The following is a 14,941-nucleotide window of genomic DNA, read 5'->3' as shown; positions in this document are numbered from 1 at the left end:
TTAAGAGTTTACTTGTATTTTGTTTATGGTCAATGTTAAGCCATTTCATTATTTCCAATTCTGACCACCATGGAGAACTGCAGGCAAGATATTCTACTTTCTTAAGATTTGCTTTCATCGCTTATAAATGAAGACAGGGAGTTCCCATCATGGCTCAGTGGTTAACGAATCCACCTAGGAACCATGAGGTTGCAGGTTCAATCCCTGGCCTTGCTCAGTGGGTTAAGGATCCACTGCTGCTGTAAGCTATAGTGTAGGTGGAAGACGTGGCTTGGATCTGGCGTTGCTGTGGGTATGGCTGTGGTGGAGGCCAGCAGCTGTAGCTCTGATTCCACCCCTAGCCTGGGAACCTCCATATGCTGCTAGTGTGGCCCTAAAAGGACAAAATACCAAAAAAAAAAAAAAAAAAGACAATGCCACTTACCTCAGAGAATTATTTTAAGAATATCGTACAAAATGTTATATATGTATAGGTATAAAGTGGTATAAAGCCACCTTGCTTGTCACACGGTAGCTAAAAACTGATGTAACACTATTATTGCATATGAGTACATACATATGTAATATGCATATGTTATATAAGTACATTACAACTAGAGCAACCATTCTTCTTTGCAAAATGTAATTAAACACAGCCATTCCCAGAATTCCAACTGTTGCACAGTGGGTTAAGGATCTAGTGTTGCCACAGCTGTGGCGTAGGTTGCAGCCATGGCTTGGATTCAATTCCTGGCCCAGAAACTTCCATATGCCATGGGTGTGGCAAAAAAAAAAATACCCTATCTCAGTATGTCTGAGTTTAGATGATAAATCACTTCAATATGTTCCAGTTGAGATGATGAATTATATGGTCATCCTAATATATAACTAAAATTCTTCCAAGATTTTTCCCTCTATCTAGTTCCTCATCCTCTTACTGTTCTCTTCTTCCTTTCTTAAGGGCGTTACCTCTTTACTATTCAACTCACCACCCTCCTTTCCAAACACACACACAATCTGGTTTTCCGCATCTTCTTATCCAGGTGACCGGTGACCTGAATGCTTCAAGACCAGGTCCCTCTGAGATCTTAAACTCCTCAGCAACATTCTATTTCCCAAATTAATCTTTCTGAAATCCCTATCTGTCCCTTCAATCTGAATTCAAATGTAGGGAACTATATTTAATACCATGTGATAAATCATAATGGAAAAGAGAATGAAAAAGTATATATATATATGTAAATAGAAAAAGTATATATATATATGTGTATATATATGTGTATATATATGTATAACTGAATCACTGTGCTAAACAGCAGAAATTAACACAATACTGTTAATCAACTATAATGGGAGTTCCCATCATGATTCAGCAGGGAACAAACCTGACTGGCATCCATGAGGATGCAGATTCCATCCCTCGCCCTGCTCAGTGGGTTAAGGATCCAGCGTTGCCGTCAGCTGTGGTGTAGGTCGCAGACACAGCTTGGATCCTGCGTTGCTGTGGCTGGCACCTACAGCTCCGATTCGATCCCCAGCCTGGGAACCTCCATATGCTGCAGGTTCAGCCCTAAAAAGCAAAAAAAAAAAAATCTATAATGGATTAAAACTTAGGCTCTCCTTAGGGATATCTATATTTTAACAGGTAACTAGAAACACCTTAATCCTAAGTAGAGAATCTTTAATAACATGAATTTCAGATACCATGACAGCTGAGTAGGGGAGATCATTTTCTCTCCACAAACCAAACATTTTAGACGGGTTTCTACTAAATAATTGTATCATCACAACCTTGATTTCCTTCTCTTTTGCTGGTTTCCAAACAGTCAAATATTAGGTAACAGTTCTTAAGGGTTTTGCTCAGCGCTCCCCTGGGTTATTCTGATCACTCCCCTTAATTCAACTACCATATAGATACTGATGAAAGTCCTATCTCCCGCCCAAAGTTCTTCAGTGCAGGTGTCTGTCAGCTTAACCTCATATACTCGATTACACTTGGTACATCTCCACCTGGTTGTCCTACCTCTGCCTCAAGCTTCACTGAAGTCTACTTCTTCCCCACCACTCCTCTACTCTAGTCCCATTCGACTTAAGCCAAAACCAGGAACATTATCCTTGCCATCTACCTTTCAATCTCCTTCCACATAGCCAGTAACAAATTCTCCCAACTACTTTTCTAATCTGTTTCTTCCCAACTCCAGAACCACCAGTCAAGGTCTGGGCACCACCACCATGTCTAAAGAATACCATAATAGTTGCCAACTGATCTCCTGATTACCAATCTCGGACCTTGCAATTCATTCTCATTTGGGCTAGAATGATACTTCTAAAATCAATGTCTGATCATGTTCCCTCCACCCCAGCTGAAAACTTCCTTTAATGACTATTATCTTCAAAAACAGTTCTTTAGTATGACTTCCAAAGACCTTTATGACTTGGTCCCCATCTCATTCTCCAACTTCATATACTGCCTCTTTCACTCATTAACTGTGCACCCAACCATTCCCATTTCTTCCCATTCCTCGTAAACACCAGACTCAGTCTCTCTTGCTTCCAGAGCACAATACTTGCTGATCACCTCTGCAGGGTCCAACCTTTCAGAACTTGATATGTCCATCAGTTTCTTAAGAAAGCCTTCCCAAACCCTCCAAATCTATTGCTAAGAACTCTTCTGATAGATCGTGTGCGTTTCCTTCAGGGCACTTATAACTGCAGAAGTTACTGATTGTGGCCGCACCTCCAAACTGTGGGGGGAACTTAGGCCCATAATTTCAGAGGTGGAAGTGCAAGAATATGGCATGTGTTTTAGGTGCTGTATCTTAAGAGACATTAAAAAACTACAATGTATCAGAGAAGAGAAAGCAAGATGGTGAAGAGGCTGAAAATTATGTCACATAAGCAAGAATTAAGGAAAGGGAAAGATTTAGCCTAGCAAGAAGCACAGTGGGAAGAAATGACAGCTTTCAAGTAAGTGTAGGCCTTAGCATACAGCATGTGAAAGAGGAAACAGACAAGTGTGGGCTGTCAAAGAGGGTGGACTGGAAGCCATTAGGTACAAGTTTCAGAAAGGCCTCCCAAAAGATGGTGGGTGTAGAAGCAATGAGTTCACAGTCACTAGAGGTTTTATAGACCAGGAACACTAAAAAGATTCCTATATTTTGGAGAATGTCAGACTAGACACTATCTACAGACCAAATCAATCCTCAAGATTCTAAGACACCTAAGTCCATAAAACATTTTAAACATGACTGGGCAGCAGTGAAATAAAAGCACGTTACCAGAGCTTACCTTACCAGGAAGCATTAACTTCCTAAGACGTGCGATTTAACTGTTTAACAGAGAAGTTAGAGGAATTACTAATTATGAAAATACCTGAATACATCAGTTTTCTATATTAATGAACTTTTTAAAGAAAAAAAATGAGATATTTTCAATAGACCAAAAGAACAGTCTCTCCTACTTTTCTGGATGGCTGTGTGTGAAAAATCAGAAAGACACTTAAATGCCAATTTGTCCATTTATTCAGCTAGAGGGCTTATTTCTCAAAGGGTAAAAAGATATCAAAAAGGCTTATTTAGGACATAATAACTTTTAAAAAGACTTCCTAATGTTTCACACAACTGTAATGGCCATGAGTACAAGAGGATAAACTACTGAGAGGAACAGGGTAGAAAAAAGACTTTCTCCCCTCTGCCGTACCTTAAGCTTAAATTGATCTGGAAAGGAACCCATTTTTTGCATGAGTGAGAATGAAAATGCAAAAAAAAAAATAAGGTATTTATCTTCATGGCCCAAATTTTTTTAAAAATCACTTAAAAAGTCTAAGTAAGTAACTGTCATCTTTAATTCACTACGTACAATCTCCATATTTTTAACTTTCAACACTTAGAGAAAAAAATTGTTTTCATTAAAACATCAGCTTTAATAAAATAAGCTGCACTCTTAAATATGATTTTATTCAGGGAGGTGGGATGGTATAGATTTTATCTACTTTATACAACTTTCTAAACCACTTTACACACATGGAAGGCTATAATAGGAAAGCAAATAAATCAAAATGGAAAGCCTGTTGTGGGTTGAATTATGTCCCACTCTCCCTCCCACCCCCAACAAAGATATGTCCCCAATTCCCGGGACCTCGGAATGTGACCTTATTTGGAAAGTGGGTTGTTACCAATATAATTAGTTAAAATGAGGTCATACTAGAGTAGGGTGGGCCCCTAAATCCAATATGATCAGTGTCGTTATAAGACGATGGCCATGTGAAGAGACAGAGAGACAAACAGGGAGAAAAATCACATGACAAGTCAAGAGAATGGAATTTTGTGTCTGCAAGCCTAGGAAGGCCAAGGATCGCCGGAAGCTAGGGAGAAGTAAGGAAGGATTCCCCAAGAGGTGGTCAGGGGACATGGCCCTGCTAACACACTGATTTTTGCACTTCCAGCCTCCAGAACTGTGAGACAACAAATTTCTGTTTGTGGAACTTCATTGTGGAAGCCCTAGGAAATGAATACAGCTTCTACTTGATTAGAAGAGTAAAAAAAAGTCAAATAAATCTAAATGTTACAATTATGATCACAACAATCCGTAACTCAATCAAAAGAGGATTTTTGGCCTTGCTTTGGAAGAGTCACTGTCAACAAGGTCTCCAGCTCATCAGAAGTGAGTCTACACTTCTATTAGCTATCCCATTTATTCACTATCTAGGCTAGACAGCTATCTAGGCCACTAGGTTCTGTAGATGTGTTTTTCCATCATTTTCTAATTAGACAATCTTCACTTTTTTTACACCTTATTTTGACTAATACAAATAATACATAGTAAAATGAAATAGAAAGTATTTCACCCTCACTCACCACAAATTATCCTGTTCTTCACTCCAAAAACAACTACTATTTTTATGTATCTTTCCACTGAGATTCCATGCATTTAGGAAAATACTCATACATCATGCATGTGATAGACACCAATGGTAACATATTCTGTATATTATTTTGCACTCTATTTTTATCACTTATCTTGAGAGATCATTCTGTAATGTAGGGCTTATTTACTGTACAGCATTCCACTATATAGAAACACTGTAACATACTTAACCAATCTCAGAGATGGACATATAGGTTGCTGCCAATACTTATTATCACAAATAATGCTGTAATGGCTACCTTTTTTTTATGGTCTTTTCATTGAATCCTTTCTTTGCCATCCTATTTATAACTTCACTTCCCTGTTCCCTAATGTGGTAGTCCCCATACTGCTCACACGCTTCACTTTTCCTTCCAACACTTCAATTGCTCTGTACTATATACATACACGTGTATATAGACATATATATAATTCATTTACTGCCTTTCTCCACCAACCAGAATGTAGAGTCTTCTGAAAACAGACTTCTGTTTTAGTTTGCAGCTGAATGCCAAATACCTGAGTGCCTAGCACACAGCTAGAACAGTTAAGTATTTAGTGACTTAGTGAATGTTTTTATTTAATCCCACAAAAGAAAAAAACATACATGGTAACTAAAAAGTACAACACATCTTCCTTTCAAGGCAAAATAAATCATAGTTCCCAAAATAATGAGTAATTTGTCCTCTTTATCTCGTATTAATTTTCTGTATTGTGTCAAATGAGATTACTACATTTTGATTAGATCCAAATTTGATATACTCTGTGAACCCTGGAATATCTTGAATTTAGCCTATTTGACCAAGGATAATGTTTCCTAGTCCTTCAGAACATTAACCCAAGTAATAGGTACTAAGTATTGGCATCCTTGTATCCAGTAGTCCTCCTTCACTGACAATATTATTAACGTGCAATTTCTTCCACCAGCTGTACTTTCTCAGTCACCAGAGAAGTGACTCACTATATTATTTCTGGTAAATCTAGAGGGGGCTGAAAATTTCAACTTACCTTGACAAAGTCAATACTTGTTTACTTTGTCCCAACGGCCTTCACAAGGAATTAAGACACAGTAAATCACATTCTTTCTCTTGCAAAGAAATCAGTCTGCATTTCAATCAGGCCCTGGCACACTAGGGCCTAAAAGTAAAATAGACACTGACACAGTATTTCACTGGGGATGAGAAGGGGGGAATACTTTAAAGGAAAATAAAAACAAAAGAAAAATGAGTTCTTACTCATTTTTAGATTATTAAAATCTGACATGTCTGCAACTTGTACTATAAAAATAGCAGTATATTCAACTGTTCGACATTCAAGTTACTAAGTATATATATATATATATACTATTATTCAGTATAAAGATCCCCTTTTATTTATTTTTTTTCTCATCTTTTTAGGGCCGCACCAGCAGCATATGGGCAATTCCCAGGCTAGGGGTCAAATCAGAGCTGTAGATGCTGAGCCACACCACAGCTACAGCAACATCAGATCAGACCCACTTCTGCAACCTACACCACAGCTCAAGGCAACGCCAGATCCTTAACCTACTGAGTGAGGTCAGGGATCAAATCCACATCCTCATGGATACTAGTCTGATTCAGTACTGCTAAGCCACAATGGGAACTCCCAAGATCTCCATTTCAAAGAAGCTTAGTAATCAATAGTTTACTCCAAGAGAAAACAACACCATGGTTCCCTAACAACTTTAAATCCACCCACTGCTGCACAAGTACAACCAACAGTGCCCGGGATCAAGAGGCAAATAATTCCTAAACTTAGCAAATGAATCATTAGGAAGGTTTGTGGGTACAGAGTTACGTTTATTACAATGAAAGCATTTTGAAGGGTTCTTTGTGCTTAAGAGAAAAGATGACATACGAAAGGGCAAGATAACTTAGATGTAAATGACATTCTTGATCTTAACATGAATTTTGAAAACTGGATTTCTGAAAAGAGAAGAATTTAGTATTTATTTATTTATTTATTTTGTCTTTTTAGCACCGCACCCACAGCAGATGGAGATTCCCAGGCTAGGGGTCAAACCGGAACTACAGCTACCAGCCTACACCACAGCCACAGCAACGCCAGAACCATAACCCACTGAGCAAGGCCAGGGATGGAGCCTGAGTCCTCATAGATGCTAGTCAGATTTGTTTCCACTGAGCCACGACAGGAACTCCTATGTATTTTTAAAACAGTTATGACCATATAGCAATAATTTAGAGATTTTTTTAATGTCCCCACACCTGTGGCATATGAAGTTCCCCGGGGGCAGGTGTTGAATCTCAGCCACAGGTGCAACCTACACTACAGCTGTGGCAATGCCGGATCCTTTAACCCACTGTGCCAGGCCAGGGATTAAGCCCTCACCTCCACAACAACCTGAGCCGCTGCAGTCAGATTCTTAACCCACTGTGCCACAGCGGAAACTCCTGGAGACTAATTTTTAATGAGAAAAAGGAGGGTGCTGAACTGCTTATAAAGGCTTTCCTCACACCCAAGTTTTATTTATAATGACGCATGTTTCCTTCAAATATTTTTAAGATTTTCCTTTTTATATTTAACTCTGGAAATTCAGGAACTTATTTTGGTATCAAGTGTGAGGTAGAGATCCAGATTCTTTTTTTTCCCCTTCTAATTTGTGTATTTTGAAACACCTCCATGATATTCCGATTACTATGTTCATTGGTCCAGAACTACTTACTGTAAAGAACACTGTCTCATCATCAAGGTCAGTTATACAACTTGTCAAAGCTTTCAAGACAAAATGATATGAGACAATTAACTTAAAAGGCTAAATGCTTAATATCACATAAGGTAGAACGTAAGCTGTTCCCCTCATTCAAGGGTCTTCAACCAAGTGTAAGGTTTGGATACTTTCTGGGAGTACATGGGTCTGGACAGCTTTAAGGCAAGTCATTTCCAGATCTCCAACTTCCTTCTGCACTCTCTTCTAAAACTGATGTACATCATTCTTTCTCTTTTTCCACCTTCCCTTTCACAACAGCTCTTCTACGTTATAGAAGAAAGTCATACTTCTTACTCATCTCCAAGCTTATCAGTAAGGTACTTTGCTTCAAGAAATCTCCAATTCATGAAACCTAAGTGGAAGACTAAGAAAGAATCTTGTGTAAGCAAAGCAAGAAATAATGATTGCCCCGGGAGTGGCCAAAAAAAAAAAAAAAAAAAGAAATGGTGAAACTCATGGCAAGATTCCTTGCCTAACCAATCAATCAATTAATGCTAGCAAATGTAAAGTGCAATCACTGTGAAAAACAGTTTAGCACACCGCAAAATGTTACACATCAAGTTAGCATAGGACACAGCAATTCTACTCCTCAGTATATACCCGAGATACATTAAAACATACATCCACACAAAACTGTACATAAATATTCACGGCACTATCATTCACAGCAGTCAAAATGTGGAAACAATCTAAATATCCATTAACAGATTAATGGATGAACAGATTAACTAAATGTAGTATACCCATACAAATGAGTAACGTTCAGCCATAACAGAGAATGAAGTGCTGATAAATGCCACAACAGAGATGAACCTTAAGACATCATAAGTGAAAAAAGCCACTCACAAAAGGCCACATAGTTTGTGATTCCATTTATATAAAATGTCCAAGTGAGGCAAGTTCAGAAAGACAAAAAAAAAAGATTAGTGGTTGCCAGGGGCTGGGAACAAGGGAGAAAGGGAGAATGATTGCTAATTTCTTTTGGGGGTGATGAAAATATTGTAAACCAGATAATGGTGATGCATGCACAGACCTGATGTATATACTTTTAAAAGGTGAACCACCTATAAATTATAATTCTGACACCAATTCTTATGTGCAGAACACACCAAGTAATTCTCCAACAACTAGTGGGGGTCTTACAATTTAACTCATTTCTGACACTACTAGAGGTAGCATGACTTCATGCAGTCCTACAAGGCTACTTCCTTACCCATTCAGAAGCCAATTCCAGGTTGATACCTGAGCTTCTGAGAGTCCCACAACACGCCTTCCAGGTTCTACTAATTTGCTAGATCATCTCAAAGAATTCTGAGAAACTTACCACTTATCAGATTACCTGCTACTGATTATTATTCAAGTTGAGCACTTTTCCCCTATTCATTATAAAAGGATTTAATTCACAGTCAGGAGGAAGGGATGCATAGGGCAAGTAATGGGGAGGGGCACAGGGTTTCCATGCTCTGAACGCTCCACTCTCCCAGCACCTCCCCAAGTTCACCAACCCAGAAGCTCTCCACACTCCACCCCTTTAGATTTTTATGGAGGCTGCACAGCGTGGGAATGATTGATTAAATCATGGTCAAGGTGATTCAAACTTCAGCCCCTCCTTCCTCTCCAGGTCAGAAGGGTGGGACTAAAGTTCCAACCCCGTGACTACTTGTTTCATTTCCCTGGCAAAAAAAGTCACCTCATTAACAAAAAAAGACAGCTTTATGGCTCTCTACACTTATGCAAGCCCAACAGTTTGGGGAGCTCTGTGCCAGAAACAGACTAAGATCAAATATATATTTCTTATTACAAATCACAATATCTCCATAAAGCTGTTACAAAAAAAGAAAATAACATCCTCCCTCAAAAAGAGTGTGTGTGTGGGGGGGTGTAAATTACTTCCTTAGGGCTTATTCGTAGAGGCAGAAATATCAGTCTTTGATATATACCAAACTGCTTTCACGAAGGGTTCTACAGATTTATGCCTGTGTCACTGCAATCAGGTGAAAGAGACAATTTCTTAAATCTGCTAAGAAAAACCTGCTATTGATTATTATTAAAACTGAACACTTTTCCCCTATTTTAGTCATACTTTTCTTTCTCAAAGGGTCAGCTGCCAGTTGTTAGCTTTTGAAATAGACATCTTTATGCACACAATTGTTATATACTATACACACATACCTCTACTTCTCATTAAACACAGAAATTAGTTACTTTCTTACCATTTTGACCAGCAATAATTGATTGACTCATCCTGAGTTCTACTTCTGCTTTTAACTTTTAAGGCTTTCCTTGAGGTCAAAATATCTTTTCAAAAAGTCACAATACCACCCTCCTATTCAAATAGGCAGATTAAAAGGACACTACAATGAGTCCACAGGGGTTACATATTTTTCCAGTTTCCTGACTGCAACTCACTTTCAAGCAAAATGTCTTAAGTGACTTGCAGATGTATTTTCAAACAATATGAAGTAGTAAAAAGGAAATGAAATATCTATCAACACTTCCACAAGCCAAGTACTTAGTGTGTACTTCATTTAATCCTAACAAATCATACCCTCACTTAATCTAAAAAGAAAACAAATCACCCAGGGTAAGACCTTGCCATACAGCAAACATATGGCAAAATTAGGGATCGCACTGAACTGCACCCGAATCTAAAGTCCACATTCTTTCTGTTACTTTACAGGCTTCCCAAACTCACTGACTCCAAGGCAGACATGACTTTCAATACTAGTGCTGTCAATTACGATGTGACTAATTTTTAGGCTTTTTCAATGTATATATGCACCATTTATACAAAAACAAAGTCATTAGTCAAAAATAAATATGGAAAAGGGAGGGTAAAAATTTCACTGTAAAATGACAGTTTTAAAAATATACCAATTTTTAAAATAGCAAAATGTATGGAATAATTCTAAACACTTTTCTTGAATTTACATCAAGATTCACTACACCTGCCAACAAGGAGAGATTCTTGCAAAGCCATTTACAAACATGATCACTTTGCGAAGAACGTCTTTAGGGACTGACTACCAGTCTCCACTTTAGCCAACAAATGCATCATTTCTCAGTAGAAAAAGCCACATCAACTACCTTGCTTTTTATTCTTCTTTCAGCAATATATGCACCGTCCAGGAAGTAGCACTGCAGGGTAACAGAAATGGCTACTTTAGCAATCTAACACATAAGGACGGCAGGAGAACGCAAGCAAAGAGTAACACAACACACAACAGGACAAGGTCAAGAAGAACAAAAACAAAAACAAAACAAAAAAATCCATTACCCTTAGGTAATGGATTCCACTGTGGTTAAAGGAAAGGCATTTAAATTATACAACTCTTAAAGAACCCTCAGCTTTAAAAACTGCTACTTTAAGACACAAACAGCTACCTTGACAAGATTCTGGTTGATTTCCAAAGGATGCAGTACATCAGTAACAATTCCACAAGAATTTTCACATTCATGACACAAAAATCAACTCAAACATTAAGAATTCTTATTCTGGAGTTCCCGTCGTGGCGCAGTGGCTAACGAATCCAACTAGGAACCATGAGGTTGAGGGTTCGGTCCCTGCCCTTGCTCAGTGGGTTAACGATCCGGCGTTGCCATGAGCTGTGGTGTAGGTTGCAGACGTGGCTCGGATCCCGCGTTGCTGTGGCTCTGGCGTAGGCCGGTGGCTACAGCTCCGATTCGACCCCTAGCCTGGGAACCTCCATATGCCGCGGGAGCGGCCCAAGAAATAGCAACAACAACAACAACAAAAGACAAAAAAAAAAAGAATTCTTATTCTAAAATTTTCTTTTGGAGTTCCTATGGTGGCTCAGTGGTTAACGAATCCGACTAGGAACTGTGAGGTTGCAGGTTCGAGCCCTGGCCTTGCTCAGTGGGTTAAGGATCTGGCATTGCCATGAGCTGTGGTGTAGGTTGCAGACGTGGCTCGGATCCTGCGTTGCTGTGGCTCTGGAGTAGGCTCGCAGCTACAGCTCTGATTGAACCCGTAGCCTGGGAATCTCCATATGCCACGGGTGCGGCCCTAAAAAGAGAAAAAAATAAAAAATAAAATTTTCTTTTTCCAAAAACCCCCTCACTCTCCAGTCTGACAGAGAAAAAGGGTAGCAATATCTAATGAAATTGTCATAATTTGGGTAGGTGGAGGTCTTCAATAAAACATGATTTTCTTCCAAAACAATTTTAATGTTAAAGCATCAATAAGCCTTGGGACAAACCAAAAAGCAGGAACGTATCTACAGCCCCCTACTTTACCCTAGGGCTATTATTAAAATAATTCTACTGTACATAGAATCATCTGTTTTCCTTAGCTGGTATCATACAATCAGGCTATTGTGCAATGGTAAGAGGGCCCTTAAGAAAAAAATTACTGCTGAAGTAATTCTTGTCTCGAGGTAACTTACCACATTCTACTCTCCATAAACATCATTGTTCTTAATCACAACTTTACTTACAGCTTTACCCTATATCAAACATCTACTTTGTAAAATCCTTTCAGACTGAAATAAAAAAAAAAGTAATGCTTTTATGATCACAATATTTGGTAAAGTAAGATGTTATACAACAGTATGTGTACTAAGATCTTACTTTTGTAGAAAAACATTCACTCACTGGTCTGAAAGGACAGTCATCAAAATGTGACTAGGGGTAATTTTAGGCTGATAGGGTTTATAGATGTGCTTTTTTCTTTAACTTATATGTGTATTCTGATTTTCCAAGGTAAAGGCAGGGGTTTTTTTTGTTCTTTTTTTTAAGAACAACTTGAGTCAAAAAAATCTATGTGCTATATTTTATTCAATACCACCAATTCAAATCCATATATTCAGAGTTAACACAATGCAAATGCTGCCAAAGAAATGTTAGTGAAATGCCCAAAGCTAACAGGATTCTATTTTTAAACAATAAATTCCCTCAGACAGGAAAATGGTGGCTGTAACAAGGAAGTAACTTCATGTCTGTTTTTACAACTAGGAGGTAAGCCTAGGACACGGCTTGGAATGCCCAGGTGATCACGGATGGGGAAGACTACCAATACCTGAAAAACAAGACAATCATTTCACTGATTTAGAGACAAGGATTCACAGATGAAATCAGAGAGCATAAAGTAAATAATGAGCGACAGTAAGTAAACTCTTAAAAGATAGTAATGGATAAAAGGGGAACAATGCACATGTATTTATGTAAGTTGTTCTGAAAAGCAGATGAAAAACAGTTATCTAGTAATTGATCATTCAAACTGAATCAGCTTTGGTTTCTTCACCAGAAAAAGAAGACCTTTCAATGGGCTTAGCACTCAGTAGCAGAGATGGCACCCTCAGAGCCATCTCAAGATCTTTTGTGCCTGCTTTAGAACAAACTAGTTAAAAACCAGGTATACAGTTAAGTAAGCAGACAAATAGCCAATTTTTACATATTAAATCAATCCAGAAGTAATTATCAGATGTAAAGAGAATGCAACTCTGAAAAACGTACCAAGGTAAAGCACTGAGGTAATTTCACTGACTCTCATGAAATTATCTTTAAGGTGAAATAAGTAACTCTAAGTTAAACCGTAAGAAACTGCCAACACTCAAGCATTTTTTAATCTATACAAACAGCAATTTCAGGTGGTCCCACTCAGTGGTCTGGTGATCAACAGTTAACCACCATGTCTCTGGAAAAAAGGCCCTGGTTTGTAGCTTTGCCACTTCCCACACTGTAAACAGCCCCACGGTAGCCAGTTTCAAACTGTCAGCATGTCATCAATGAAACTGGACTTAGAAGGAGGCACACAACCAACTTGGCAGCTCCAACACACCACTGGTTCCACCTAACATTCTGATCTAAGGGTCATCAGAGCAGTTCCCAAATTCTCTCATCCTTTTTTAAAACAGGATTTTGCCTGAATCACCCAGTTTTCTACTTATACTATGAAGAAAGTCAACAGCGGCAGGGGACTGACTCGATTTTAAACTGAGCAGTGAGGAAATGAATCGATACTTAAGCTGAGATCTTAAAGATAAGAGGCAACCTTGCTAAGATCTGGGGAAGACCATTTAAGACCCAGGAAGCAACGAGGGTAAAAGCCTTAATAAGGCGAGAACAAGCATGGTGTGTTCCAGAAAATGAGTACTAATGTAGCTAGAAAGCAGTGACCAGAAGTAAAATATACTAGGAGGCTGTCAGGGCCATCATCATAGACACAGAGTGTGAGTGTGTACTTTCTGGATGAATGTCATTTTTACTTTACTCTGAGTGGATTAGAAGCAAGTTAACATAGGGGTCTGATAAATGTGCTGAATAAATGCATACTTTTCTAAGGCATTTAGAAATTTTTAATTTTTAGTTAATTTTACTAACTTTTCTCAGTATCATCATTCTGGTTACTTCACAATCTAGGTAGAACATTATCAAGTTAAAGTAGTGTAAGCATGACAGGAGAGGCCTTGAACTATCCTGAAAATAAAAGTAGGTCGGAGTTCAGAAATAGTGATCTCATTAATCCAAAACAGTTATCTCCTGCGTGAAATGCTAACATACACATTCAGGTAAGTCAATGTTAAATTCTAATGAAGATGACCTAATTAGTGTACAAAGTAGAGAACAATGAATTCAATACTGTAGGAAAACACTACCGTGTTATTTAAAATGACTTTACATAGTAAGTAAACTAACAAATTATAATAGTCATATGTTTTAATATTAACATTTTTATATTTTAATTTCACATTTTAATGTGAAAGAAAAATAAAATATCAAGCTGATTTACACATTTACTGCTTAGGAGTTAAAGTAAAATATCAAGCATATGTAAGTTAAATGATTTCTGTATTTAAATTAATAAATTAATGGAGTTACCATCGTGGCTCGGCAGTAACAAACCCGAAGTATCCATGAGGATGCAAGTTCGATCCCTGGCCTCACTCAGGAGGTTAAAGATCTGGTGTTGGGGAGTTCCCGTCATGGCAGAGTGGTTAACGAATGCGACTAGGAACCATGAGGTTGCTGGTTCGATCCCTGCCCTTGCTCAGTGGGTTAAGGATCTGGTGCTGCTGTGAGCTGTGGGGTAGGTTGCAGATTGGCTCAGATCCCGCTTTGCTGTGGCTTTGGCGTAGGCTTGCGGCTACAGCTCCAATTCGACCCCTAGCCTGGGAACCTCCATATGCCGCAGGAGCGGCCCAAGAAATGGCAAAAAGACAAAAAAAAAAAAAAAAAAAATCTGTCGTTGCTGTGAGCTGTGGTGTAGGTTGCAGGCAAGGCTCGGATCCAGTGTTACTGTGGCTGTGGTGTAGGCCAGCATCTACAGCTCCAATTCTACTCCTAGAC

This window comes from Phacochoerus africanus, chromosome 4 (assembly GCF_016906955.1).
Source record: "Phacochoerus africanus isolate WHEZ1 chromosome 4, ROS_Pafr_v1, whole genome shotgun sequence".
Taxonomy (NCBI): Eukaryota; Metazoa; Chordata; class Mammalia; order Artiodactyla; family Suidae; genus Phacochoerus; species Phacochoerus africanus.
This window is presented reverse-complemented; position numbering follows the sequence as displayed.